Below are 26,205 nucleotides of genomic sequence, written 5' to 3' on the forward strand. Positions count from 1 at the left end.
ATTACCTTCTAAGAACACTGAGAAGCCAGTGCGTTGAACAAATCAGAATTTAATGCCCAATGCTAACAACTTTTCAAACAATGATACCATATGGAAATAATATTTAGTACAACCCAGAAAGTTCTAAATCTTCTGCTAGTATTTCAGCAGACTTCAATGTCTTGCTACTCAACCTCTGCTAAGGGAGGGTTGAATCTAAGCTCCAACTTTTTCTGTCCTTAACATGCTGAGGGAGGCACTGATTCAACAATGTCCACTGATTGCCCTTTTGAAAGCAAAGCTCAGAACCCTGCAAAGGAGCCCTGTAAGAAAGCATCAACTGTCATCACATATGTGGGACTCTCACGAACGGGCTCAATAAAAGCAAAATGGGGTTGATTGAGAAAAGTTTTTAGTTTTTTTGTGAAAAAAGAAGATGGTAGCAATGTATGTCCTGATTTTTTTCATTAGAGTTAGAATAAATTAAAACTCCTTCAATACCCTAAGTGATCTGGTTGCTGTTGTGAGAGGTGGTGGAAGGATAAAACAATATTCAAGCTGCTTTTCTTTGGGTCTTTGTTCATTGCCCCTGTAATCATAGCCTCTTCGCTCTAGCTGCTTAGGGAAGGAATGAGGTAGAACAGGGTCATGTAATTAATATAATTATATTTAATTAATATGTAATGATAATTACATGTTGAAAACGAACACACTCTAAAATTCCCACAGTGCGTGGAAAAATGTACCACCAAGATAAACTGAGCCTGACGCAAAGCTATGTTGCAGAGTGATGTGATTACGAGAAAAATTCAATCTTGATCACCAGACTGCCTCTTCAGAACTTTCACCTTCTTTCAGAATAAAAACACTTCAGTTGGGCCATTTATTTCAGGGAAGGTAAAATGCTCTCACATTTATTGTCTCATTTGAAGTCCCAGTGCAAGATTATTTCAGGAGTTCAGATTACCTAAAGCGGTGGAGAATGAAGGAAATGCCGGAAACCACTGAGCCATCAAGCCTTTACGAACGGGAACATGGTTAAATATTCAACAGTAAGGCTATGTGTCTATTATTCTGGTTAACTCAGCTTCCCTCCTTTTTTTTTTTTTTTTTAAAGATTTTATTTATTTATTTGACAGACAGAGATCACAAGCAGGCAGAGAGAGAGAGAGAGGAGGAAGCGGGCTCTCTGACTCGGGACTCGATCCCAGGACCCCGAGATCATGACCTGAGCCGAAGGCAGCGGCTTAACCCACTGAGCCACCCAGGCGCACCAACTCAGCTTCCCTCTTAACACAGATTCTATAGTGCTCAGCTGGGTTGAATCACGCTAGCATGGGACTTTGGGCAAGTTACTTAGCCTTTTGTGGCCTAGTTTCCTCATCTGTGAAATGGAAACAGACCTCAGAAGATTGGAGTTAATATATTTATAGCATTTAATATATATTTTAAATATATTATATTTTATATAATATATTTATAGCACCTGGGTAGCTCAGTGGGTTAAAGCCTCTGCTTTCGGCTCAGGTCTTGATCCCAGGGTCCTGGGATCGAGTCCCACATTGGGCTCCCTGCTCTGCGGGGAGCCTGCTTTCTCCTCTCTGCCTGCCTCTCTACCTACTTGCGATCTCTGCCTGTCAAATAAATAAATAAAATCTTTTAAAAAAAAAAGTACCAGAGAGAAATTGGTGTTTCCTATTATCATCATTTTTATCATCATTGTTCTTTCACTATTACTTCTGCTGCTACTATCCACTACTCTTTTGGGGTTTACAGTCTCATGGTTCACTTTTTAGACTTCATAATGCTACTTACTCATGCTTCTGTTTCTTGCTTTTTTTTTTTTTTTTTTTTTTTAAATTTTTTTTTTTTTAATTTATTTGACAGACAGAGATCACAGGTAGACAGAGAGGCAGGCAGAGAGAGAGGAAGGAAAGCAGGCTCCCTGCTGAGCAGAGAGCCCGATGTGGGGCTCGATCCCAGAACCCTGGGATCATGACCTGAGCCGAAAGCAGAGGCTTTAACCCACTGAGCCACCCAGGCGCCCCTGTTTCTTGCTTTCATTCGATGTCCCTCTCTGCTTCTTTCTGCTTTACTCTCTGGGTTGTTGCTATTATTATTATTTTTTTTTAATGTGTCTCACATTCACTATCTTGAGAGAGAATCTGATGGGGACACTGAGACTAGTTAGTAGGCAATTCTGCTGGTAAGTTCCCATGCTTGTTTGCTCCATGCTGTTGGCAAGCTTATACTCGACCGTCTTTGATTCAGGTGGGAATCCATGGTCCAGTCAGTACCGTTCAAAGATCTCGGGCTGCTAACTGAGAATTCTGTGAAGAACCATTTTGGACTGTTAGAAGGAAGCTGTGGGGTTGGCAGCATCCAGGGGTTTGTGGCTCCACTCCAATGCTTTCTTTAGCATTGATGTCATCCCATTTATAGATGATGAAGTGATCCTCAAAATGTCAAGTGATCCTATGTCTTAGAACTCAGTGCTTTATTTAATTTTACCAAAGAGGAGGTGCTATTTCTTACACTTCCTCTTATTCAGGAATGGGTGATGATCTTTTTCAGAAGTAGCATCTTACAATAGAGAAGGTAATTCTATGGCTATTACACTATGACTAATTCAGAATTTGAGCAATATAGGGTCAAATGGAAATTATATCAGGGTGATATAGGAGAAACAAGGTTCAAATCATGTAAAGACAGACATACTAAAGTGATGACTGAGCCACTTTCTCCTTGCCTCCTTAATACCCCGGCTAGTTTAACAAACCACCATACTAATTACTGGCAATTCACATGCTACACAGTCAGCATCCTTCAGTGACAAGGTCTTTCTGGAGATAGAATCTGGAGGAGCTAGGGAAAGCAGGAGAGAACCCAACTTTTATAGGATTTGGGAGATCAGATGCTCTAGCCTAAAGATTTGTTAATCCTCAACTAGTTTCGACTTGCCACAAAAGTCCCTTTAACAAAACCATTTATTTGAACCCGTCGTCCCATCTTCACTTTACATCTGTGCTTACTAAAGCCCATTCCTCTTCATCCCCCTAGGAGTTTCTAAAATGAAATCTAAGCTGCCACTGAAAATGTAAATTCTAGTTAAGTAGAAGGATTCTAGTTAAGGATTAGGAGAGACTGAATAAAGCAACAGTAAATTAATGATTGTCCAGGTGAAAAGGTGAGTGGGGTAGAAATTAATGGATTAGTCTGGGGTCTGGGAATCATATGTGGCAGTCGTCCAGAGAATGGGGTACACTACAACTCTCCAGGGGGGTAAATTTTGATTAGTAGTGAGCCATGATATTGTATTTGAAAAATGAGCCTTACTAAATATTGTGGCAGATGAAAATTAAAGTGGGAGTTACTGGTTATGAATAATGCTCTGCTGTTGATTGGGTGCATTCCCGGGACCTCTAACAAGGCTTTGTGCACAGTGCCTGTTTTAAGAAGGAATGGCAGTGACTTGTCATCTCTGGACAGCCTGGGTTTGGCCTGCTTGGGAAGAACCCTCTGCCCATCATCTGCGTGGAACAGAAGAGAGGAATTGTTGCTGTGTCCTGGAAGGACTGACCAGCCATCTTTCTGGACTCTCTCAGAGTAGAGGAACCAGACACGCTTTTTAGGAAATTCAATTAACTATGTTTGTAAATGGGCTTAACTATTTAAGGGAATTCAATTTGTTTAGTATAGCCATTAATTGAACATTAATCAAGGACCATGAAAAGCAATAGTCTTTATTTTTAAAGTTGTTTTCCATTTAAAAATAGAATAATAAAATGGATAATTGAATGTAGCTGGGTTTTTGGATTTGTCTGGCAGGTAACCAGAGAATAACGAGGACAATCTGGGTTGAAAGGGAAGAGTTATTGAAATAAGACCCTACTTGAAGGGAGATACCGGTCTTCTTTCTAACCTGTCTCCATAGGCAGGAAGGGAATAAGGAGGAACGTTGGTTTCATAGATGATGTCAGTGGCCTAGTATCCAGCTAAAGGATATTAAAATGGTGCCTGGGTTATCACCAATGCCATGCTTAGAATCAGACGGAATAAGCCACAATTTCCTTTAGAAAGAATTCTAAAGCTAGGCTTGTTTCATTTGAATTTGGGTTCATGATTTATACCATGTGTCCAACTCACTCTGTGTTTAGCAGTGTGACTAGGGTAAGAATAGTCTGAGGCACCCACATCCTTTAAGACAACTTTGGTCCAGTTCTTCATGAGTTTCTGAAGAGTTAGCTCCTGGCAGGTTAAAAGTTTTAAGCAAAAGACAGCATTCATTCATTCATTCAGTCAGTACCAGTGAATTTCTATTGAATGTCTATAGGGTGAAGCAGGGCTTTGGATTCCCTAAAGAACTTAAAGATAACACAAATTGGCATCCTGTCCTCAGAAACTTAGTCAGTGAGGAACATAAGCTCTCTCTATAAATAATAGTACAATTGTTTTGTGGCGTAAGAAAAAGGAAGCTATCTTTACTGATGTCTTATGTGTCAGGCAATGTGCTCTATCACCTTGCCGGTGGTGTTTCCTCAAATTCTCATAAAACCCCGTGAGATAGATTTTACTAGAAATGGGCAAAAGTCAGATTAAGGAAAAAACTTATTAGGGAATATGGGTGCCAACTTTGCACAACATGGGAGTATGAAGAAGAGTGGATCACTAAGTGTAGAAAGGTAAGTTGGAGACCAGAATGTAAGGGATGTAAGGGTCTTTGGATACCCAAAGAGAGTTTGAGCTTTGTCCCCTAGTGAAGGGACATGTTCAAGTGTTTTGAAAGGAAAGTGAAGAATGATCAGGACAGTGTTCTCGAGAGTGGCTGCTGGAAGCCTGTGAAGGCCAGACAGGCATGTGATGTGACCTTGACGAGTCAGGTGAACCTCTCTTGGTATCTGCATCTAAATAAACTAAGTGGGGCATGTGTCCTCGTGCCTGCACAGGCTTGGGGATGAGGAATGAAGAGTTAGCCTGTTCCCGGTTACTCGGGAGGACAGAGCTGGAAAAGGGTAGACTGTGGACAGGCAAGGCTTCAGGTGTATAAAGAGAAAAAGGCTTGTAGTCAGAGACCTTGGTTTCAATCCCAGTTCTAGGTATTCTGGAGCAATTTACTTATATAACCTTGCTGAGCCTTTGATTCCTTATGTTAAAAGGGGGATTATAACACTTAGCTTAATGAGTGGTTATGAGGATTAAATGAGACACAAGCCCGAGTCTTTGGAAGAGAAAATCAGAAAAGCAGGAACTGCCTCTTAGGAGAAAGATTTTGAGTGGTGGGCTGCTCTCTGAGTTCGTATGCTCCTTGTTACCAGGTGAATCTAACCAGGGGCTTACAACAAGGCTATTTGCCAGGAATGCTATGGAAGGGCTCCTTGCATTCAATAGGGGTTGCATCAGATGACTTTTGGGGTCTATTTCAAATTCTATTTTTGTTACTCTCTGCAGGGTTTCTCCTGCTTTCAAAATGTTCCTCTCCTCACCCATACCCCATAGTGTTAGTATCTGGCACAACTCATAGGTACTAAAGGTAAGTCTAACCATAGGAAGAACTAGGTGGACAATAGATATCTAGACATACAGAGTTAATTAGTGTTGAAACCACAGGAGCTGTAAATAGACTTTTCCATTAAGCCAGCTAGAATCCAAGATAGTAGGGAAATTCCAGGTGTCCGCTCATCAGGCATCCTATTTCACTTCTGTTGCATTGTTCTAACCCTTTGGGGCTTCTCCAAGATACCCAGAGGTCAGTATACATATGCATACTTTATTTTTTTAAAATGAACCATTATGCTGAAGCCTAAATGTAGAAAAGAGAAGCTCTAACTCTTGTTAAGGGGGAGCAGAAAAGAGTGCAGGGAGGAGGCTGAAGTCTTACCCACTGGTTCCTTCTCACCCACTCTGAAACCCCTGGTTTGAACATTACTGTTCCAGCCCCCGCCTGTTTTCAGCTTTCCTCTTGACTTTTTTGCTTTCTGGACTCTGATGGCAGCTGTTATCACTCCAGCTGCAGAGGGGATGGGAGGCAACTTCCTGTTATTCTATCCGGCCATCCCTGTGGGGGTGGGACATTCCCTCCCCCAACTGCTGTCGGTTGTAGAATGTGAGCCTAGATGCAGCCTTCTTGTGACTGGGGCTGGAAGAAGACTGGTAGTCACTGGGCCACTGTTCGAAGGCATCTGGGGGGCAAAAGAGGCAACAGGCACTACTGATAAGTGTGTCTCTGACTGAGGGAAGGGAAGGATGAGTGGCTAAGAGGCAGGTTAAGTGGGTTGGGCAGAAAAGAAGTTAAGGGTTGTTGCATGAATGATGGGAGAGGAGGAAAAGGGAAGGGTTCTGGTGAATATATGAGAGAGAGAGAGTTATAGTGTCTGGCTGTGAGATTTTTTGGGTTCTGGGTACATTAAAGAATGGAGGGGGGTCAGGGTGATATGATGATCCATTTTTCTGTAGTCCTGTATTTTTAGTGAGTCTTAGTGGAGCTTGCTTAATTCTGTGGGAAGATAAGGAAATATATAAAACTGGACCATGTTTTAACCATGCTTATACCTTTGGACAATCTCAATAACCCTTACAATTACTTTCCATGTATTATTAGCCCATTTTATAAAGGAGGTGATCAAGGTTTCCGACGCAAAGTTTTAGTGACTCACCCAGTTAGGCACCAAGTAAGTGCCAGAACTGGGCAATGGACCCCAAGCTCTTTTACAGTCCACTATAGCACACACAGAGGACTAGGACAGAGTTAGGCTTTGAGAGAAGGGCAAGACTTCACACACAGAAGAGCAGGGATTCCAGGTAGGCCAGAAGGTGAGAATCAAGGGATCTGTGATAGACCAGTTTGGGTTTCGCTGGAGTGAAGTAGGAGATGAGGTGGTAAAGATAAATACAAAGGATGCTAGGGAGAGTTTTAACCCACTGAGCCACCCAGGTACCCCTTGTTAGGGAGAGTTTTCAGTGGCTAGCTAAGAACTGCAGAAAAAGGAAGCCTGATTTAGAGGGGAAGATGTTGATGGCAAAACCGAAGTGTTTTAGAAAACTCATTTGGTGGTGATGCATAGAAAGACCTAGAAGTGGGGGAAAAATGGAGTCGGAAATATGTTAGGAGGTTGGAATAGCATAGGTCTGACAAACAGCATAGTGGTGGTAATAGAATGTAGATTTGAGAGAACAGACGCCTGGGCGTGTGGATTTTTTTCAGCATTATGGTGTTTGAACGAGGTCCACTGTGAGCAATTGCCACTGTGAAGAGAAAAAAATGGTTGGTGAGGGGGGCCAATGGATTTTGGTTTCAGCCCCAGTTCTGGAGGCTCTGGAGCAACTTACATTATCTGGCTGAACCTTTGATTCTTTATGTTAAAGTGGGGCTGATAACATTTTACAGGATGGTTGTGAGGATCAAGTTTGATCAATGTTTGACTCTGTGCATCTGTCTACAGTTTTTGGCAGACTGGTGAAATATGGGGGATGTTGTCATCAATGAAAAAAACCAACAATACAAACCAACAGAAAGCCAATACTTAATTCACTACATTTCCAGAAGGTAATGGATAATATGTTATCTAATATAAATAGAACGACGGTTCACCATTCAGTTCTGCCTTGGATCAGATGTTAGGCAAATTGAAAGAACTGTCTCCTGAGAATCATTCTGTTCTGTTAGCCAAGGGGATTATACAGCATGATATCCGTCAAGAGTAAATGTTAGTTAATTCTTAATTGATAGCTCAGCCACTGCAATTGGCTCCATTCAACAGTAATTATTCTCATGTGGCTCGTTCAAGTCAATTGTGAGATTCCACCCCCCCCCCTCCCCGCCCCTTCAGAAGTGTACGAAAGAAAGCAACAGCCTTAAGGTACTTAAAAAGGTAAACAGTGATTTTCCTTACTTCGGAGATTCAATTTTATTTGCCCGAAAGCTCGGGTGGTGTGATTCTCACCACTAAAAGCAAAAGCAGCACATGGCTGATAACGCCACCAGTTAACCATTCAGAGCTGGGTCGCGGTTTCTACGATTCTCTTCCAAACCTTTCCGGAGCTTTTGAAGTTCTCAATTCCCCATCTAAGGGAACACCCAGCAGCCCCAAGATAAAAGGGCAGGGGAGAGAGCGGGCGGCTTCCTTTATCTGCCGGACTTAAAGCTAGCCATTTTCTGCTCCACGCGCCGCGGGACTCGGACTTGCCCGTGACACCGAAGCAATTGTTTTTCCCTAGAAAGGGGGCTGGGGTGGGTTAGTTTCGTTTCCGCTCCGGGTGGTTGTCAACGCGCCGAGATTAGTTCAAAACGCGACCCGCAAGGCTCTTCCCCAGACCATCACCTCCTTTTCTTAAAGATAGCAGGAAAGGCAGCCGCTCCCCCCTTCAACCACCACCCACTCCCAGTCCGGGTCTCGCTCGGCGAGGAATGTATAAAATTAGTTGCCTCCTCTGACTGACGGCCCCCCGGCCCAATCGGCGGGCGCCCGGGCGCGGCCGGCCCCACCCCCTTGCGAACACTCTTTGGCTAATTCCCGCGGGGAGGGAGGAGAGAAGGCGAGTGGGAGGGGGGAGGGGAGGTACCTGGAACTCGGAGTGATGTCAGCTCCCAGCTCGGTGCCTGCCCGGATTCCTGACATGGTGTAGGGCCGGCGGGGTGGGGAAGGCGGGAGCGGGACGGGAAAGGGTTCGGGCTGAGAGCCTGCGGCGGGGCCGCCGCGCCGGGGCTTTGAACTCGGACGGAAGGTGAACCAGAACTTTTGGAAGTCGTGCCGGCGGCTCTCCACCCCCCAGGTAAGGGCGTTTGGCTCGTCTCAGAGACCGGAGGGAAGGGGCACCGTTGTGTGGTTGCAGCTGGGTGTTGCAGCTGCTCCTCCTCTTCCCGGGCTCGATTTCCTTTCCAACTCACTCCTGTTTCCCCGGGGGAACGGGAACTTTTGGGGGGGAAAGGGCTTAACTCCTGGGGCTCCCAGCTAGCACATAGGTGAAAAGTACCTCCACGGTGGACGTGTAAGATATTGTCTGTGTCCTTAGACCCCCACACCGTGGTCTCCCAGTAATACTTGAGAACCCCGATTCGAGAACGTGTGTGTGTGTGTGTGTGTGTGTGTGTGTGTGTGTTGGGGGGCGGTATTTAAAGATGTCACAAGTTTATAAAATTTCGACTCAAAAATTATGCCCCTTGAGAGAGAAAGAAAGGTTTGTATTTTTTTTTTTTTTTAGTTTCCCTGTGGCCTGTTACACGGTGATTTAAATGAAAGAGTATCATTGTTATTCTTAATATTCGTATATATCAATGTAAAAATGTCCCTTATATGGTCTAGTCAGGATGTGAGACATTCACTTGGGGTGTTTTAATTATGAGCTGTGGGAAAATTCGTCTCTTGGAGGCACACTTCTAAAACTCCCAACTCTTTTTCACTCTGACATTTTAACAGAATTTCATAGTCAACTGTGATCTGGTGGGGTTAGGAAAGCTGCTGAGAATCTCCAGATCTGCGCCCTGTGGCTGCCTGAGAAAAGGATGAGGGCTTGTAGTTGCGTTTTCAAGGATCATTTTTTGAAAAGAGTTTTCACAGGGAAATGGGGTGGAAGGCGGGGCATACAAACTCTTAATTACAGGAGCGTGGCTCTTTCAACATGTGGGACCCAAAACAAATCCTTCCTTTCAATAAGAAGTGCAGAGAGCAGTAGAAGAACAACTTGATTTAGTGTCCAAGTTTAGAAGTTAGGAAAGGCCGTTGGTTGTTGGGAGGAAAAGATATTTTGAGAAGTGGAAGTATAGAATTCTGATTTTTGTTTATTTCCTGTTTGAAACCTTTTTCCTGTTGGGAGATCTTGTGTACCCAGGTCGCTAATCCATTGTGATTGACTTTCTGGTGAACAGAATTAACTCCATAAACTGATTCAGAACCCTCACTTATCAGTGCTTGAGGCTCTTTCTTTTGGAGAAGAAGAAGAAAAAACAAAAACAAAAACAAAACAAACACCACGTATGGGCTGAGACTTGGGAGTCAAGTTTCCCTTTTCATTCATCACTGTTCCTCAGCAGTGAGGATCCTTCTGTTGCCAGGTCAGGTGTGAACTTTATAGTGATGCAAAAGCTGCATCCCAGGTGCCTTGAATGAAAGAGAATTTCCAGGAGGTGAGGAAAGAAAGAAAAGGCACATTACGTCTTAGAAACCCATGGAGAGAAATAGGGAACACAGGACTTAATAGACCAGGTTCTCCATGTTTCTAGCTGATGACAGTCAGATTTCAGAGCTAGAAAGAAGTGTTTTGTTTTGCTGTTTATAAAACACCTGGGTCTGTATTATTCTTGGTTCTTGAAAAAATTTAGTACAGGGTGGATAAGGAGCAGTCTTTTTGCAAAGGGAAGGTGTGTTTTCCTGGAAAAGTTAAGGCCATTTTAATTTTGGTTTGTGTTTTGGGGCTAAGAAATAGCAATTGCTTAGGGACGGCTGGGTGGCTTAATTGGTTAAGCGGCTGCCTTGGGCTCAGGTCATGATCCCAGTGTCCTGGGATCAAGTCCCACATCAGGCTCCTTGCTGAGCAAGGAGCCTACTTCTCCCTCTGCCTCTGCTTACCACTCTGCCTGCCTGTGCTCTCTCTATGTCTCTGACAAATAAATAAAATCTTTAAAAAAATAAATTAAAAAAAATAGCAATTGCTTAATGGCTGTGAAATGGGTCTCTTCTATTTGTTCCATGGGAAGTACATAAAACACACTGTATTTTCCAGTGTCCTTTTTCATTGGGAAAGAGGAGGTAATGTAGAATTCCTGGGGGTTAATGTGAGCTCACTGGAGCCTTGGTTAATACAGTGTTCAAAGTGCAGTTTGTAATCACCAGTCAAGTAAAGAGCGTCTTCATGGTGTTGCGTTGATGTGCCAAATTCTAGTTTACGCTTTCTTTCAGGGAAACTAGTCCTGGCTTAGAGACTTGAATATGCTAATGCTTTAAATTTCATTCGCAGTTTGAGTAATAACACTTACTTTATGTACTTAATTTTAACATATTTATTTCCCTTTCTCTGTGTTTATAAGACAGATATGGTAGAGTAAAACAAAGTACTCCTAAAGGACAGAATTTGAAAGATAAATTGAGTCATTGAGAAGGGTAAGATCAGGTTTTGGTTAAATTCTCTTTAACCAGCAACTGTCATACTTCCAATAGCTACTTAAAAAAAAAAATAGGATAATCTGGCCTTTGTGGGCAGGTAGATGTTGACTTGAAATGAAGGGCACAATGTAGTTGCAGATCAATAGTGCCTAATTTCAAGGGCATCATAGACATTTTTTGGAAACAAGTTCAGTGAGAGAGAGCTTAACTGCTTATGTAGTCTTTTTGTTCCTCACTGTACCAGCATGAGATAAATGAGACCAAGGTCACTTTTCCCCTCTTACCAACTAGCTGACTCCTTGTAAAAAACATGCCTTTCATATTCAGGAAATATTTGTATTTTTATAGTTAATTTAGATTATCTTGGTAGTTTGTTATATTAAAATTAGCCTGTTGAGTTTTTCATCTTCCATTCAAAAAGGTTTCCAGGGTGCCTGGGTGGCTCAGTTGGTTTCGATTCACATCATGATCTCGGGATCCTGGGTTCGAGCCCCACACTGGGCTCCCCACTCAGTGGGGAGTGTCGTTGGGATTCTCTCTCTCCCTCTCCCTTCTGACCCATGCTCGCTCGCTCTTCAATTCCGAATAGCACATTGTTCAAACTGTTAACTGAAAGAAGACCTCATTCATCTGATTCTGTCTTTTCAAAGATATTATTACATTTCTGACCTGATCTGAATTACCTTTTCAAAACAAGGAGTGAAAGAAGGACTATTTATACTGGGTGTGTGTCTTGATTCTTTATTAAAGAAATACTGCTTCAGAGTGGAAAGATAGGCAAGAGATATTGCATAATGATGGCCTATTTATTCCCAGAGATTTCCCTAGAAAGCCATATTAGTTCTGAAATTAAGTAAAAAAAAGTCACAATTGAGCAGCCAATCGTAAAATATTTCAGTGAGCTGGGGTTATTATTATTTTTTTTTAGCTGTGGTTGAACAGATGGGTGTAAGTATGAGATGCAGAGCTGTGGAGATTAGTGACACTGGGTGTTGTTTGGGGATAAATGGAACAAAGTGTCTTCTGGCCACCAGTTGCCTTCAACTAAAGGTTGATAATTTCACAGTTAAATTGGTCATCAAACTGTCCAAAAGTGGACACTGTCCTGAATCTGTTCTGGGCTTGTGCAGTTGATTCAGCTCTAGTTTATTATGCCATTTTTTCCTTCAAACTGTTCACCATGCATGTCAGAACCTTTTTCCTAGTCAAAAAGGCTGAGAGCTTTTGTCACATATGTTACAACCACAAAGACTGATGCTTTATTCATTGGAGGTAATGGCTTAAAAGAAACCAAACTGAACCAACCCACCCTACAAAAAATACAAAGACTCTTCTATTTCTTTTACGCTGTTTATTTTAAATCTTGTCATTATTGATGCCGGTTTGGTGTAAGTGGACGACAATGTTTCAAAAGGCCAAGTGGTGAGGATTACTTTTGCTTTAATATTTTTTTCCATTTTGAAGGATCTAAAATGCCAAACAACTGGATTTTAGATTGAAAAATGGACTCCCCCAGGAGTTTGAAGTTTGCACACTTGTTAGCCACCTTTGTTGGGGAGAGGAGGGTCTGAGTGAAATGTGTACCTGTCTATATCATTGAAGAGCTTGTATTTCTGAAATGTGGCTTTGGACTCTGAGTGTGGTCCTGGTGGATGTGGTGTCATAGTTTGTAACTGGACTTGGGTTTTGTGTCTCCCCAGAACTTGCTGTGACTCACATTTTGACTGGCCCACATGCAAATTCTTGTTTTTGTTGGCAAGTATAATGAGTTAAGAATAGAAGGATCATTTGGTGGCTTTTGTACAGGGGTGTGCCTAAAAATGTCCAAGACTGAAGGAATTGTACAAACTTAAATTTTAGTCAACATCAATCATTCTGGCAAAGCTCATGGCTCAACTGTGGATCCTGGAGGAAGAAGATCAAGTACTGTAAAGTTTGGGGCTGGCTGTAGATTTCATGGACACCCCCTGAACTCCAAAGGAAGGCTAGGTGTTTCCACATCTCTCTTAAATTTGGGAAATTAAGCATTTGACATAAAATAGATGCAAGTTCAGGAGAGCAGGTGGCTGATTCTGTGTGGGTGTGTTTGTTTACAAGGACAAACTTAATTTTACCTGGTACGAGAGAGTAAAGATGCTATTTTCATCGACAAGCCCATTCATAAACAAGTGGCCAGATTTTTTTAAAAAAAGATTTTATTTATTTATTTGATAGAGACAGCACAAGCAGGCAGAATGGCAGGCAGAGGGGAGAGTGTAGGCTCCCTGCCGAGCAAAGAGCCCGACATGGGACTTGATTCCAGGATTCCGGGATCATGCCCTGAGCCGAAGGCAGCCGCTTAACCGATTGAGCCACCCAGGCATCCCAGTGGCCAAATTCTTTAGGCAGGCAAGGAGGTTCTTGGGAAGAAGGGGGAGGCTCAATGGGAAGGGTGTTCATTCTTTCATGCTATACACGTAGTGCTCTACCATATCGCTAAAGACGCCTACGTTATCTTATATCTCTATATGTAGGATCTAGCTCGCAGGATCCAGTCCTTTTTTGCTGGCTCTTTGTCACCTTTCTCTCTATAATACTTGTACAGATGTCATCTCACCACCACAGAGTTTTATGAGGTTTTTGCGAGGACAGTTTATGGAGTTGACTTTATTTGGGAGAAAGTAAAAATAAGGCTAGAACTTGATGGCCTACTTTCTTAATATTCTAGCTTGTTGGTGTAACTGCTGTTGTTGCCTAAGTCATGTTTCTGCAACCATTATCTGTGTCTAAAGATGCTGCTGCTTATGACAACACATAGTAGAGGGTTTTACTTTGTCTGAATCAGAATTTGGACACGCTCTACTACTCTTTATGAATGATAGAAGAGTCCAGTGAGCCTGTAGGGTCTCTTCTATATTAACTGGGAAGTGAGTGAGTGGGAGGAAGGAAAACGGTGGAGGACTCTGAGGGAACACTAAACCCATTGAACCTGTGAGATGGCCAGAATGATTTGTGTGAAGTCACCTGGTTCTCTCTGTTTTTATTCTGGGTCAGCTGCTATGGATTCTTTCACACCCCCATTGGTTTTTAACTTTGTGCAACCAAAAGCTTCTAAATGGGGAATTAAGCAGTACCTGGGTGGCTCAGTGGGTTAAAGCCTCTGCCTTCAGCTCAGGTCATGATCTCAGGGTCCTGGGATGGAGCCCTGCATCAGGCTTTCTGCTTAGTGGCTCTCTGCCTGCCTCTCTGCCTACTTGTGATCTCTGTCTGTCAAATAAATAAATAAAATCTTTAAAAATAAATAAATAGGGAATTAAGATTCTTTTAATGCTTTTTTTCTCCCCAGAGTACCTTGATTCTCTAGGGTGACTTGTGTTCTATGTCACCTTATGGGGCAGACGCAGCTAGATGCCACCAGAATCTATCCCACTGATGTCATCCCTACAGCTAACCCCATTTTGTTTGATTTGCCACTGTGGCCAGTTTGGCAGCGGGGGAAAGAAACAACAAAAACTTAATTTTTCCAGAATCCCTTGTAGGGTGTCTAAGTGCTGTAGTCTTGGCAAATGGAATGGAAGTAGGTGGGTTGGACCTCCTCCCCACTTTCAAAAGGTCTTATAAGAGGATGGCCTCTCCGAGCTGACCTTTTGGCCTTTGTACTTTTTTCCTCCTTGGAACATGAAGGCTGTTTTCTTTTTTCTTTTCTTTTCCTTTTTTAAGATTGAAGAGGCAAAGGGAGAGAGAGAAGCAGACTCCCCACTGAGCAGGGAGCCTGCTGGATCCCAGGACCCTGAGATTATGACCTGAGCTGAAGGCTGACGCTTAACCGACTGAGCCACCCAGGCGCCCCTGAAGGCTGTTTTCTAAGTGGAGAAGCCATCTTGTGACCAAATACAAGAAGCTTAAGGGTTAAGTAGGCTGAGAAGCTGATGGCATTTTGAAACTGCTATACCAGACTTTGTCCATTTCTTGACTTTCTGGGAGAAAAAGAAAATCTCTGTTTGGTTAGACCACAGAAGTTGGGTCTGTTACTTGTAGCCAAATGTAATCCTGAGTCTAAATTTTAAAAAGTCATAGTTCATCTTTTCTCTAAGAGTTGAAAAGCAGCATTCTGTGTAACAAGAGGGGTCAGTCTAAAGCCACACATACCCTCAGCTTGAATCCTGGCTTTGTTATTTATTATAATGTAGTATTGCCAAATGATTTAACTTCTCCGGGTCTCAGTTTTCCCGTCTTTAAAATGGTGGTGCTGATATTTGTCTCATAGAATTTTTAGAAATAATTTCAAAATAGTTAGAAATTATTAATAAAAATAATAATGGCACATTAGGCACAGAGACTTAAAACAAATGGTGCAGCTACTTGTGAGGGAGAGTGTAATGGGGAGCCTGTTGAGGATGAGGCAAGTAATTCAACTTCTAGTAGGTTCTTAGTAAACACAGATCGAAGGACTAAATGGTATATTAGCTTTATAGCTGTAACCACTCGCCTGCGTGTAATTGCCATTTAGCCAGTGCCCATGTCTTCTCCTCAGTTCTACCCACCTACACCAGAATACTTGGAGCTCTTCTGTCTTCCAGCTTTGTTTGAAAGAGGATGTCCTTATGAAAAATTTATTAGCTATAGCCTGGGGATGAAGGGTGTGGACTCCAGAGTCAGATAAGTGTAGATTAGAATCCCTTGTCCCTATTGGCTTTGTGCTTTTGTCTTCTGTGAAATGGGAATACTTGGGTGGTTATGAGGACTAAATATGATAATACATTGTTTAAGGAATTCTTGGCCTTGGAATGAGGTCCTCTTGCAGATGTAAGAACAAAACAGCCTTTACCCTGGAGAATATTCCCATCTGGGAGATGGGGGCAGAAAGGAAATGGCCCATAATAAAAAACAGATTTAGACTACTGTTTAGCAGTTAAAATGGTTGGAAAAAAATGTTGACTTAGAGTATGTCTATTATGTATTAAGCAAAACAGCCAAGCAGTTCTGTAGTTTATATTTGTTAATACATGAAAAATTATTGGGTGACTCATGAGAGCCAAGCATGGCAGGGAAGATGAAAGGGGCTTTAATTTTTTAAGAATGTTTATTTTATAGCATTCATGCATTAGTCCTGAAATATAAAAAGCATTAAAGTTCAAAAAATCAGTTTGTTGGGTCTTTGGGAGGTAGGTGTGGAAACATCAGATGAGGTAGATCAGTCACTCAAATAAAGGGTTGAGTTAGGTGGGATCCCTAAAGAAGGTGGGATTTGAATGAGTCTTGAAGGAGTAGGAGATTTTGAGGAGGCAACGATGGTGGGGGGCGACAGAGACAGATGAGCATGCTGGGCTTTGCTGTGAAATGTAGAGTGCAGTGAAATTAATTTTAGAGAAAGAGAAGGTACAGATATCCATATTAAGAGATGTAATGTAGTCAGCCCTTAGAGGGTTAAGAGAGTGACAAGATTATGCTTTAAATGAGATTTTTTTTTAAAGGTGGGGAGAATTTAAGCCTCTGCCTTCGGCTCCGGTCATGATCTCAGGGTCCTGGGATGGAGCCCTGCATCAGGCTCTCTGCTCGGCAGGGAGCTTGCTTCCTTCTCTCTGCCTGCCTCTCTGCCTACCTATGATCTCTCTCTCTGTCAAAAAAATAAAAATAAAAAAAAATTAAAAAAAAAAGGTGGGGAGAATTATGAAAATTACGTTATAAAGATGACTTTAGAAATAGTATTTTGGATATTATTGGAATATAAGTGGTGAGGAGTGGGGAGAGGGGCAAAACATTAATCGAGAGAAAGGCATCAGGGTGCATGGATGGCTCAGTCAGTTAAGCATCTGACTCTTGGTTTTTGGCTCAGTCATGATCTCAGGATCCTAAGATTGAGCCCCATGTTGGGCTGCATGCTCAGTGCAGAGTCTGCTTGGGATTCACTCCCTGTCCTTCTGCCCCTCCCACCACTTGCGTGTGTGCACGGGCTCTCTCTTTCTCTTTCTTGCTCTCATAAAATAAATAAAATCTTAAGAAAAATGGCACGCAAGTGAAAGTTGAGTTTTAATGGGAAGTAAATTTCTGGACTTGGAGTTGGAGTTGGAGATTTCCATCATGACCCATAATAACTTACCTTTTTCTTCTCGTTATATAAATGGGTAAAGTAATAGTACTTGTCTTACTAGGTATTTAGATTTAGAATGACAGTAACAATAATAGCAATAGCTAATGCTTACAAATACTTGGTATGTACCAAGCACTGCTCTAAGCACCTTCCATATTTTAACTTGGATTTAATACCTACATCAGCCCAAAGAAAAGGTATTGTTGTTATTCCTATACTACAGAAGAATCTGAGCCACAGAGAGGCTAGACAAATTTCCCTAGATTAGGCATGTTGGACACAGTACTTTTTAATGTAAATTCAATTAATTAACATAAAATGTATTATTGGTTTCAGAGGTAGAAGTCAGTGATTCATCATCAGTCTTATACCCAGTGATCATTACATCACATGACCTCCTTAATGTCCATCACCCCAATTACCCTATCCCTCTACCCACCTGCCTCCAGCACTGTTTATTTCCTATGATTAAGTCTCTTGTGGTTTGTCTCCCACTCTGATTTTGTCATGTTTTATTTTTTCCTCTCTTCCCCTATGCTTCCCTGTTTTGTTTCCCAAATTTCTTGTGAGTGAGATCATATAATTGTCTTTCTCAGATTTATTTCCCTTAACATAATTCCCTCTAGTTCTATCCGCATTGTTGTAAGTGGCAAGGTTTCATTCTCTTTGATGGCTGAGTAGTATTCCATTTTGTGTGTGTGTGTGTGTGTGTGTGTGTGTGGTAGGCAGTGTATGTACACCACGTCTTCTTTATCCATTCATCTGTTGATGGACATCTGGGCTCTTTCCATAGTTTGGCTACTGTGGACATTGCTGCTATAAACATAAGGGTTCAGGTGCCCCTTTGGATTACTGCATTTGTATCTTTGGGGTAAATACCCAGTAATGCAGTTGTAGGGTTATAGGGTAGCTCTGTTTTCAACTTTTTGAGGAACCTCCATACTGTTCTGCAGAGTGGCTGCCCTAGCTTGCATTCCCACCAGCAGTGTAAGAGGGTTCCCCTTTCGCTTCATCTTCACCAACACCTGTCATTTCTTGTTAATTTTAGTCATTCTGACTGGTGTGAGGTGGTAGCTCATTGTAGCTCTGATTTGTATTTCTGTGATGCCACGTGATGTTGAGCATTTTTTCATATGTCTGTTGGCCGTCTGGATATCTTTAGAGAAATGTCTGTGCATATCTGCTGCCCATTTCTTGACTGTTTTTTTTGTTCTTTGGGTGTTGAGTTTGATAAGTTCTTTGTAGATTTTAGATACTAGCCCTTTATCTGATATGTCATTTGTGAATATCTTCTCCCATTTTGTCAGTTGTCTTTTGTTTTGTTTTGTCTCCTGTTTTGTTTTTTTTTTCTGTGCAAAAGCTTTTTAACTTGATGAAGTCCCAGTAGTTCATTTTTGCCTGTGAAGACATGTCTAGCAAGAAATAGCTGTGGCCAAGGTCACAGAGGTTGCTGCCTGTGTTCTCCTCTAGGATTTTGATGGATTCCTGCCTCACATTGAGGTGTTTCATCTATTTTGTCTACTTTTGTGTAGCTTGTAAGGAAATGGTCCAGTTTCATTCTTCTGCATGTCCAATTTTTGCAGTACCATTTCTTGAGGAGACTTTTTTCCATTGGGTATTCTTTCCTGCTTTGTCAAAGATTAGACAACCATAGAGTTGAGGGTCCATTTCTGGGTTCTCAGTTTGGTACCATCAATCTGTGTGTCTGTTTTTGTGTCAGTACCATACTGTTTTGCTGATGACAGCTTTGTAATAGAGCTTGAAGCCCAGAATTGTGATGCCTCCAGATTCGGTTTTCTTTTTCAGAATTACTTGGGTATTCAGGGTCTTTTCTGGTTCCATACAAATTTTAGTTTTGTTTGTTTCAGCTCTGTGAAAAATGTTGATGGTGTTTTGATAGGGATTACGTGGGATGTGTAGATTGCTTTGTGTAGCATAGACATTTTAACAATATTTGTTCTTCCAGTCCATGAACATGGAATGTTTTTCCATTTCTTTGTGTCTTCCTCACTTTCTTTCATAAGTGTTCCATAGTTTTCAGAGTGCAGATCCTTTTACTTCTTTGGTTAGGTTTATTTCTAGGTATCTTGGTTTTTGGTGAATCGTAAATGGGATCGACTCTCTAATTTCTCTTTCTTTTGTCTCATTGTTACTGTATAGAAATGCAACTGATTTATGTGCATTGATTTTATATCCTGCCACGTTGCTGAATTCCTGCACGAGTGCTAGCAATTTTGGCTTGGAGTCTTTTGGGTTTTCTAGTGTATCATGCCATTTGCAAAGAATGGAGTTTGACTTCCTTGCTGATTGAGATGCCTTTTATTTCTTTTTGTTGTCTGATTGCTGAGGCTAGGACTACTATGTTGAAGAGTAGTGATGAGAATGGACATCACTGCCGTGTTCCTGACCTTAGGGGAAAAGCTCTCAGTGTTTTCTCATTGAGGATGATATTTGCTGTGGGTTTTTCATAGATGGCTTTTATGTTATTGAAGTATGTTTCCTCTATCCCTACACTGCAGAATTTTTCTCAAAAGATGATGTTGTATTTTGTCAAATGCTTTTTCTGTATCTGTGGAGAGGATCATATGGTTCTTGTCCTTTCTTTTATAAATGTGATGTATGACATTGATTTGTGGATGTTGAACCACCCTTGCAGCCCAGGAATAAATACCACTTGGTTGTGGTGAAAATCCTTTTAATGTACTGTTGGATCCTATTAGCTATATGTTGATGATTATTTTTGCATCTGTGTTCATCAGGGATATTGGTCTGTCATTCTTATTGGTGGGGTCTTTGTCTGGTTTTGGGACCAAGGTAATGCTAGCCTCCTAGAATGAATTTGGAAGTTTTTCTTCCATTCGTATTTTTTGAAACAGCTTCAGAAGAGAAGGTATTAATTCTTCTTTAACTGTTTGGTAGATTCTTCTGGGAAGCCATCCGGGCCTGGACTCTTGTTTGTTGGGAGATTTTTGATTACTGCTCCACTTTCTTTGCTGATTATGGGTCTGTTCAGGTTTTCTATCTTCCTGTTTCAGGTTTGGTCATTTATATGTCTCTAGGAATGCATCCGTTTCTTCTAGGTTGCCTAGTTTGTTAGCATATTTTTGCTCATAATATGTACTTGTAATTGTATTTCTTCAATGTTGGTTATGATCTCTCTTCTTCCACTCATAATTTTATTTCGATCCTTACTCTTTTCTTTTTGCTAAGTCCAGGAAAGGGTTAATAAGATCGATTAACCTTATTAACCAATTAATCTTATTAATCTTATTAATCTTATTAACTTATTAATCTTATTAACCAATTAATCAATCTTATTCTTGTTACTTAATAATTAATTATCTTATTCTTTCAAAGAACCAGCTCCTGTTCTACTGTTTTTTTGGTTTCTAGCCCATTGATTTCTGCTCTGATTTTTATTATTTCTCTTCTCCTGCTGGATTTAGGGTTTATTTACTGTTCTTTCTCCAGCTTCTTTAGGTATAAGGTTAGGTTGTGTATTTGAGACCTTTCTTGTTTCTTTCTTTTTTTTTAAATTTTTTTTCAGTGTTCCAAAATTCATTGTTTCTGTACCACACTTAGTGCTCCATGAAATATGTGCCCTCCTTAATACCCATCACCAGGCTCACCCAATCCCCCACTCCCCTCCTCTCCAAAACCCTCAGTTTGTTTCTCAGAGTCCACAGTCTCTCATGGTTTGTCTCCCCCTCCCGATTTCCCACAATTCCCTTCTCCTCTCCATCTCCCAATGACTTCCATGTTATTTCTTATGCACAAGTAAGTGAAACCATATAATAATTGATTCTCTCTCCTGGACTTATTTCACTCAACATAATCTCCTCCATCCTGTTCATGTTGGTACAAAAGTCATCCTTTCTGATGGAGGCATAATACTCCATTGTATATATGGATTATATCTTCTTAATCCACTAGTCTGTTGAAGGGCATCTTGGTTCTTTCCACAGTTTGGCAACTGTGGCCATTGCTGCTATGAACATTGGGGGTACAGATGGCCCTTCTTTTCACTACATCTCTATCTTTGGCGTAAATACCCCATAGTACAATCGCAGGATCATGGGGTGGCTCTGGTTTTAATTTCTTAAGGAATCTCCACACTGTTTCCAAAAATGGCTGTACCAACTTGCATTCCCACCAACAGTATAAGAGGGTACCCCTTTCTCCACATCTCTCCAACACATATTGTTTACTGTCTTGTTAATGTTGGCCATTTTAACTGGTGTCAGGTGGTATCTGAGTGTGGTTTTGATTTGTATCTCCCTGTTGGCTAGTGATGATGAACATTTTTTCATGTGTCTGTTAGCCATTTGTATGTCTTCTTTGGAGAAGTGTCTGTTCAGGTCTTCTGCCCATTTTTTGACATGATTATCTGTTTTGTGTGTGTTGAGTTTGAGAAGTTCTTTATATATCTTGGATATCAGCCCTTTGTCTGTATTGTCATTTGTGAATATCTTCTCCCATTCCGTGGGTTGATTCTTTGTTTTGTTGACTTTTTCCATTTCTATGCAGAAACTTGATCTTGATGAAGTTCCAAAAGTTAATTTTCGCTTTTGTTTTCTTTGCCTTTGGCGACAGCTCTTGAAAGAAGTTGCTGTGGCCGATGTTGAAGAGGTTACTGCCTATGTTCTCCTCTAGGATTTTGATAGATTCCTCCATCACGTAGACGTCTTTTATCCATTTCAAGTTTATCTTTGTGTATGGTGTAAGAGAATAGTTAAGTTTCATTCTTCTATACATAGCTTTCCAATTTTCCCAGCACCATTTATTGAAGAGACTGTCTTTTTTCCACTGTATATTTTTTCCCGCTTTGTTAAAGATTATTTGACCATAGAGTTTAGGGTCCTTATCTGGGCTCTCCACTCTGTTCCACTGGAGACCCTTCTTGTTTCTTGAGAAAGGTTTGTGTTGCTTTATGTTTCCCTCTTAGGACTGCCTTTGCTTCATCCCAAACGTTTTGAACATTTGTATTTTCATTTTCATTTATTTCCATGAATTTAAAAAAATTCTTCTTTAATTTCCAGGTTTACCCATTCATTCTTTAGTGGGATGCTCTTTAGTCTCCAGGCATTTGAGTTCTTTCCAAATTTCCTCTTGTGATTGAGTTCCAGTTTCCAAGCATTATGGTCCAAAAATATGCAGGAAATGATTCCAGTCTTTTGGTAATGGTTGAGATCTGATTTGTGACCCAGAATGTGATCTGTTCTGAGGAATGTCCCATTCGCACTGAAGAAGAATGTGTATTCTGTTGCTTTAGGGTGGAATGCTCTGAATATATCTGTGAAGTCCATCTGGTTCAGGGTATCATTCACAGCCCTTTTTTCCTTGTTGATTTTCTGCTTAGATGGTCTGCCCATTGCAGTGAATAGGTGTGGAAACATATTAGGAATGTGTTTCTTTGATTTTGTCATCAATTATTTATATAATTGGCTGCTTCCAGGTTAAGGGCATAAATATTTACAGTTGTTAGATCTTGTTGGATAGACCCTTCAAGTATGTTATAGTGTTCATACTCATCTCTTATTACAGTCTTTGGTTTATAATCTAATTTGTCTGATATAAGGATTGCAATCCCAGTTTTTTGTTTTTGTTTGTTTTTATGTTGATTAGCATGATAAATTGTTTTCCATCCCTTCACTTTCAGTCTGGAGGTGACTTTGGGTCTAAAATGAGTCTCTTGCAGACAACATATCAGTGGGTCTTGTTTTTTTTATCCAGTCTAATTCCTTGTATCTTTTGATTGGGCTATTTAGCCCATTTATATTGAAAGATGTGAATTTCATGCCATTGTATTACACATAAAGTCACTGTTTCTGTATAATCTCTCTGTTCCTTTCTGGTCTATGTTACTTTTGGGTTCTCTCTTCGCTTAAAGGATTCCTTTCATTATTTCTTGCAGGGCTGGTTTAGCGATCACAAATTCTTTGTTTCTCTTTGTCTTGGAAGCTTTTTATCACTCCACTTATTTTGAAAGACAGCCTAGCTAGATAAAGTGTTCTTCGTTACATACTTTTCTCCTTTGGCACCCTGAATATATCATGCCAGTGCTTTCTGGCCTGCCAAGTCTCTGTGGATAGGTCTGCTGCCAATCTAATTTTTCTGCTCTTGTAAATTATGGACCTCTTGTCCTGAGCTGCTTTCAGGATTTTCTCTTTGTTTCTGAGATTGCAAGCATCACTACTATATGTTGGGGTATTGACTTGTTTTTATTGATTTTGAGGGGGATTCTATTTGCCTCCTGGACTTAAATGCCTATTTCCTTCCCCAGATTTAGGGAAGTTCTCTGCTCTAGTTTGCTTGAATATACCTTCTGCCTCTCTCTCTCTTTCATCTTCTTCTGGGATCCCAATTATTCCCATACTATTTCGCTTTATGGTATCATTTATCTTTTGAATTCTCTCTTCATGATCTGCTAGTTGTTTATCTTTCATTTTCTTAGCTTATTTATTCTCCATCATTTTGTCTTCTAACTCTCTCTTCAGAAGAGAGATAGAGACTATATCCTAGCAGTTACAGCCTCCATTTTTTATTGCATCTCATTAATAGACTTTCAAATTTTGACTTGATTAGATTTTAGTTCTTTTATTTCTCCAGAAAGGGATTCTTTAGTGTCTTCTGTGTTTTTCAAGCCCACCTAGTAGCTTTATAATCATTATTCTGGGCTCTAGTTCTGACATCTCACTTATGTCCATACAGATTAGATCCCTGGCAGTCAGTATGGCCTCTTGTTCTCTTTTTTGATGTGAGTTTTCTGTCTTGTCATTCTTGCAGAAAGTGATCACTTCTATATGCAGAGTTGCAACTGTTCCTTCTTAGATATCCTGTTGAGTTCACAGGTGTTCAGAATGATTTGATATTTATCTAGCTGAATTCCTGGGACCTGACATAACTAAGGTCTTGTGCTCCTCTGCCATCTTGGACTATCCTCTGTTGGAGTGTATTTAAATGCAGGTGCATACAGTCTTGAGGGTCAGTATCTTCAACTACTTTGTATTACTGCCTCTGGCTTACTTCTGTACTTGGCATGTTAAAAGCCATTAAAATCTGTTAGTTGATTTTATCCACATGAAGATGTTAAGAATTTGAAATTTAGGCACGCCTGTGTGGCTTAGTCACTAAGCATCTGCCTTTGGCTCAGGTCGTGATCCCAGGGTCCTGGAATTGAGCCCCACATCAGGCTCCTTGCTCAGTGGGAAGCCTGCTTCTCCCTCTCCTTCTGCCTGCCACTCTGCTTGTCCTTTCCCTCTCTCTCCCATTCTGTCAAATAAAATCTTTTTTAAGAAGAAATTGAAATTTAGATTTGGAGTTTATGCAAAATCCTATATTGATGGATCGTTTCCATGGAGCTGTTATATATAATGAGTAAGAATAGATGAACACACTAAAGGAGAAGGTGTAGAATAAAAAGAGAAGCAAGTATGGTGCCTTCAGGGAATTCTTTTTTTAAAATAGTATATATATATTTATTAGCATTTTTATAGTCAAATATTTTTAAAAGACTAGAAAATATGGGGCAAGGGTAATGACAGAATGTGGCATGCTGAAGTTTGTTTGAATCTAATGTTGATCAATTATTTCTAGGCCATGAAATTTTTTTATATCAAGAAGAGATGTCCTCTGTCATGGAAAAGTAATGAGTAGAGCTCATCTTTCATTTGATTTACCTTTGGAAGTCTTAGAGAAATGCCCATAATCTGCAGAAACACAACAAACCATAAAATACTTCAGAAACTAAAAAAATTTAGTTAAAAAATTAAATTTAACTAAAAAATTTAGTTATTTACCCTTTGTTATGCTGTGTACAATATACCAAATATTGCCAATTTTATTTTTAAATTTTTTATTGGAAGATAGTTGACTTGCAATGTTATATTATTCTCAGGTGCACACCTTAGCAATTTGACAATTCTGTACTTTCTGCAGTGCTCCCTACAATAGCTGTACTTACCATCTGTCACTAAACACTATTGTTACAATATTGTTGACCACATTCCCTCTGCTGTGCTCACAATTTCTGTGACTTTTTTATTTACCACTGGAAGTTTGTATCTCCTAATTGCCTCTACCTATTTTGAAGAAGATGTAGAATAAAAATAGAAGTGATACACATCCTTCAAGGAACTCTTGACATTTAGACATGATCAGACTAATGAAATTTATTAGAGGAGGAAGAGCAGGAGCCACCAGAGAAGGGGAAGATGGTGGTAGCAGAGGGAAGAAGCAGACCCAACACATGTGGACTGTCCTTGCCATCTGGCACAATAGACCCGTTAGAAGGATGGGTCCGAGAAACTGCCCCTGGTCCAGCCAGCAGGTCATTCATGAACTTGGAGAGTGCAGGTTCAGTAGCCCAGTAGAGATGTAGTCCAGAGTGCAAAAAAACGAGGATTGTAAGGGAGGGGATGCACCATAGGTGGCTCTGTAGCCCAGCCTTTCAAGGAATCAAACCAGGAGAGGCATGCTGTGATAGTTTGGTGTGAAGCAGGTACAGGTAAAGCAGCATTAACAATCAGGTAGAGAGTGGCCGGTTAGCCCTGAATTCCGTAAGAGCCCTTCTTTAAATGGGCTAGAAGAAAGGATGGGGAAATAGAAAAAGATGTGATCGGAAGGGTTAAGAGTTGAGTAAGTTCACCGCAGGCAGTCTGCATTTTTTCAGTCTAATAGGAGGCCGTGAAAGGAAATTCATAGACAAGCTACTTAGGCTCCTAAGAGGCTGGCTGTCAGGATTATTGGTGCAGAGGAAAAATTTGAAAGAATGACAGAAGTCTCTCATCTAAACAATACAAACTGACACATTTCCCAGGATGTGTCTCCAGGCAGGAAATTAATTTATCGAAGTGGAAAGTGGTGGTACCAAACAGAAGAGGAGAATGAAGTGAGACAAAGGAAAACTTGACTGTATTTGAAGGAGGCCTTTTTAGACAGCCAGACTTACACAGAACCACTTCCCAGGGGAAACCCGAGCACTCGGAGTGGTGAGAAACAGCTTGAGTTTGGTGAAAATTGCAGTGCCAGAGCTCGGGGAAGCACTCTGTAGAAGGGGGA

General features: G+C 40.9%; 1 protein-coding gene across 1 annotated transcript in view; it reads left to right on the top strand.

Annotated features, from left to right (window-relative positions):
• The first annotated feature begins 8,557 nt into the window (after positions 1–8,557).
• Positions 8,558–26,205, top strand: part of PPFIBP1 (PPFIA binding protein 1) — a 177,583-nt gene continuing 159,935 nt past the window's right edge. Inside the window, exon 1 of the mRNA XM_059187571.1 lies at positions 8,558–8,748. The gene's annotated coding sequence lies outside the window, so the exon portion shown is untranslated. The remainder of the gene's footprint in view (positions 8,749–26,205) is intronic.

This window comes from Mustela lutreola, chromosome 8 (genome assembly GCF_030435805.1).
Source record: "Mustela lutreola isolate mMusLut2 chromosome 8, mMusLut2.pri, whole genome shotgun sequence".
In the NCBI taxonomy this organism is placed as follows: Eukaryota; Metazoa; Chordata; class Mammalia; order Carnivora; family Mustelidae; genus Mustela; species Mustela lutreola.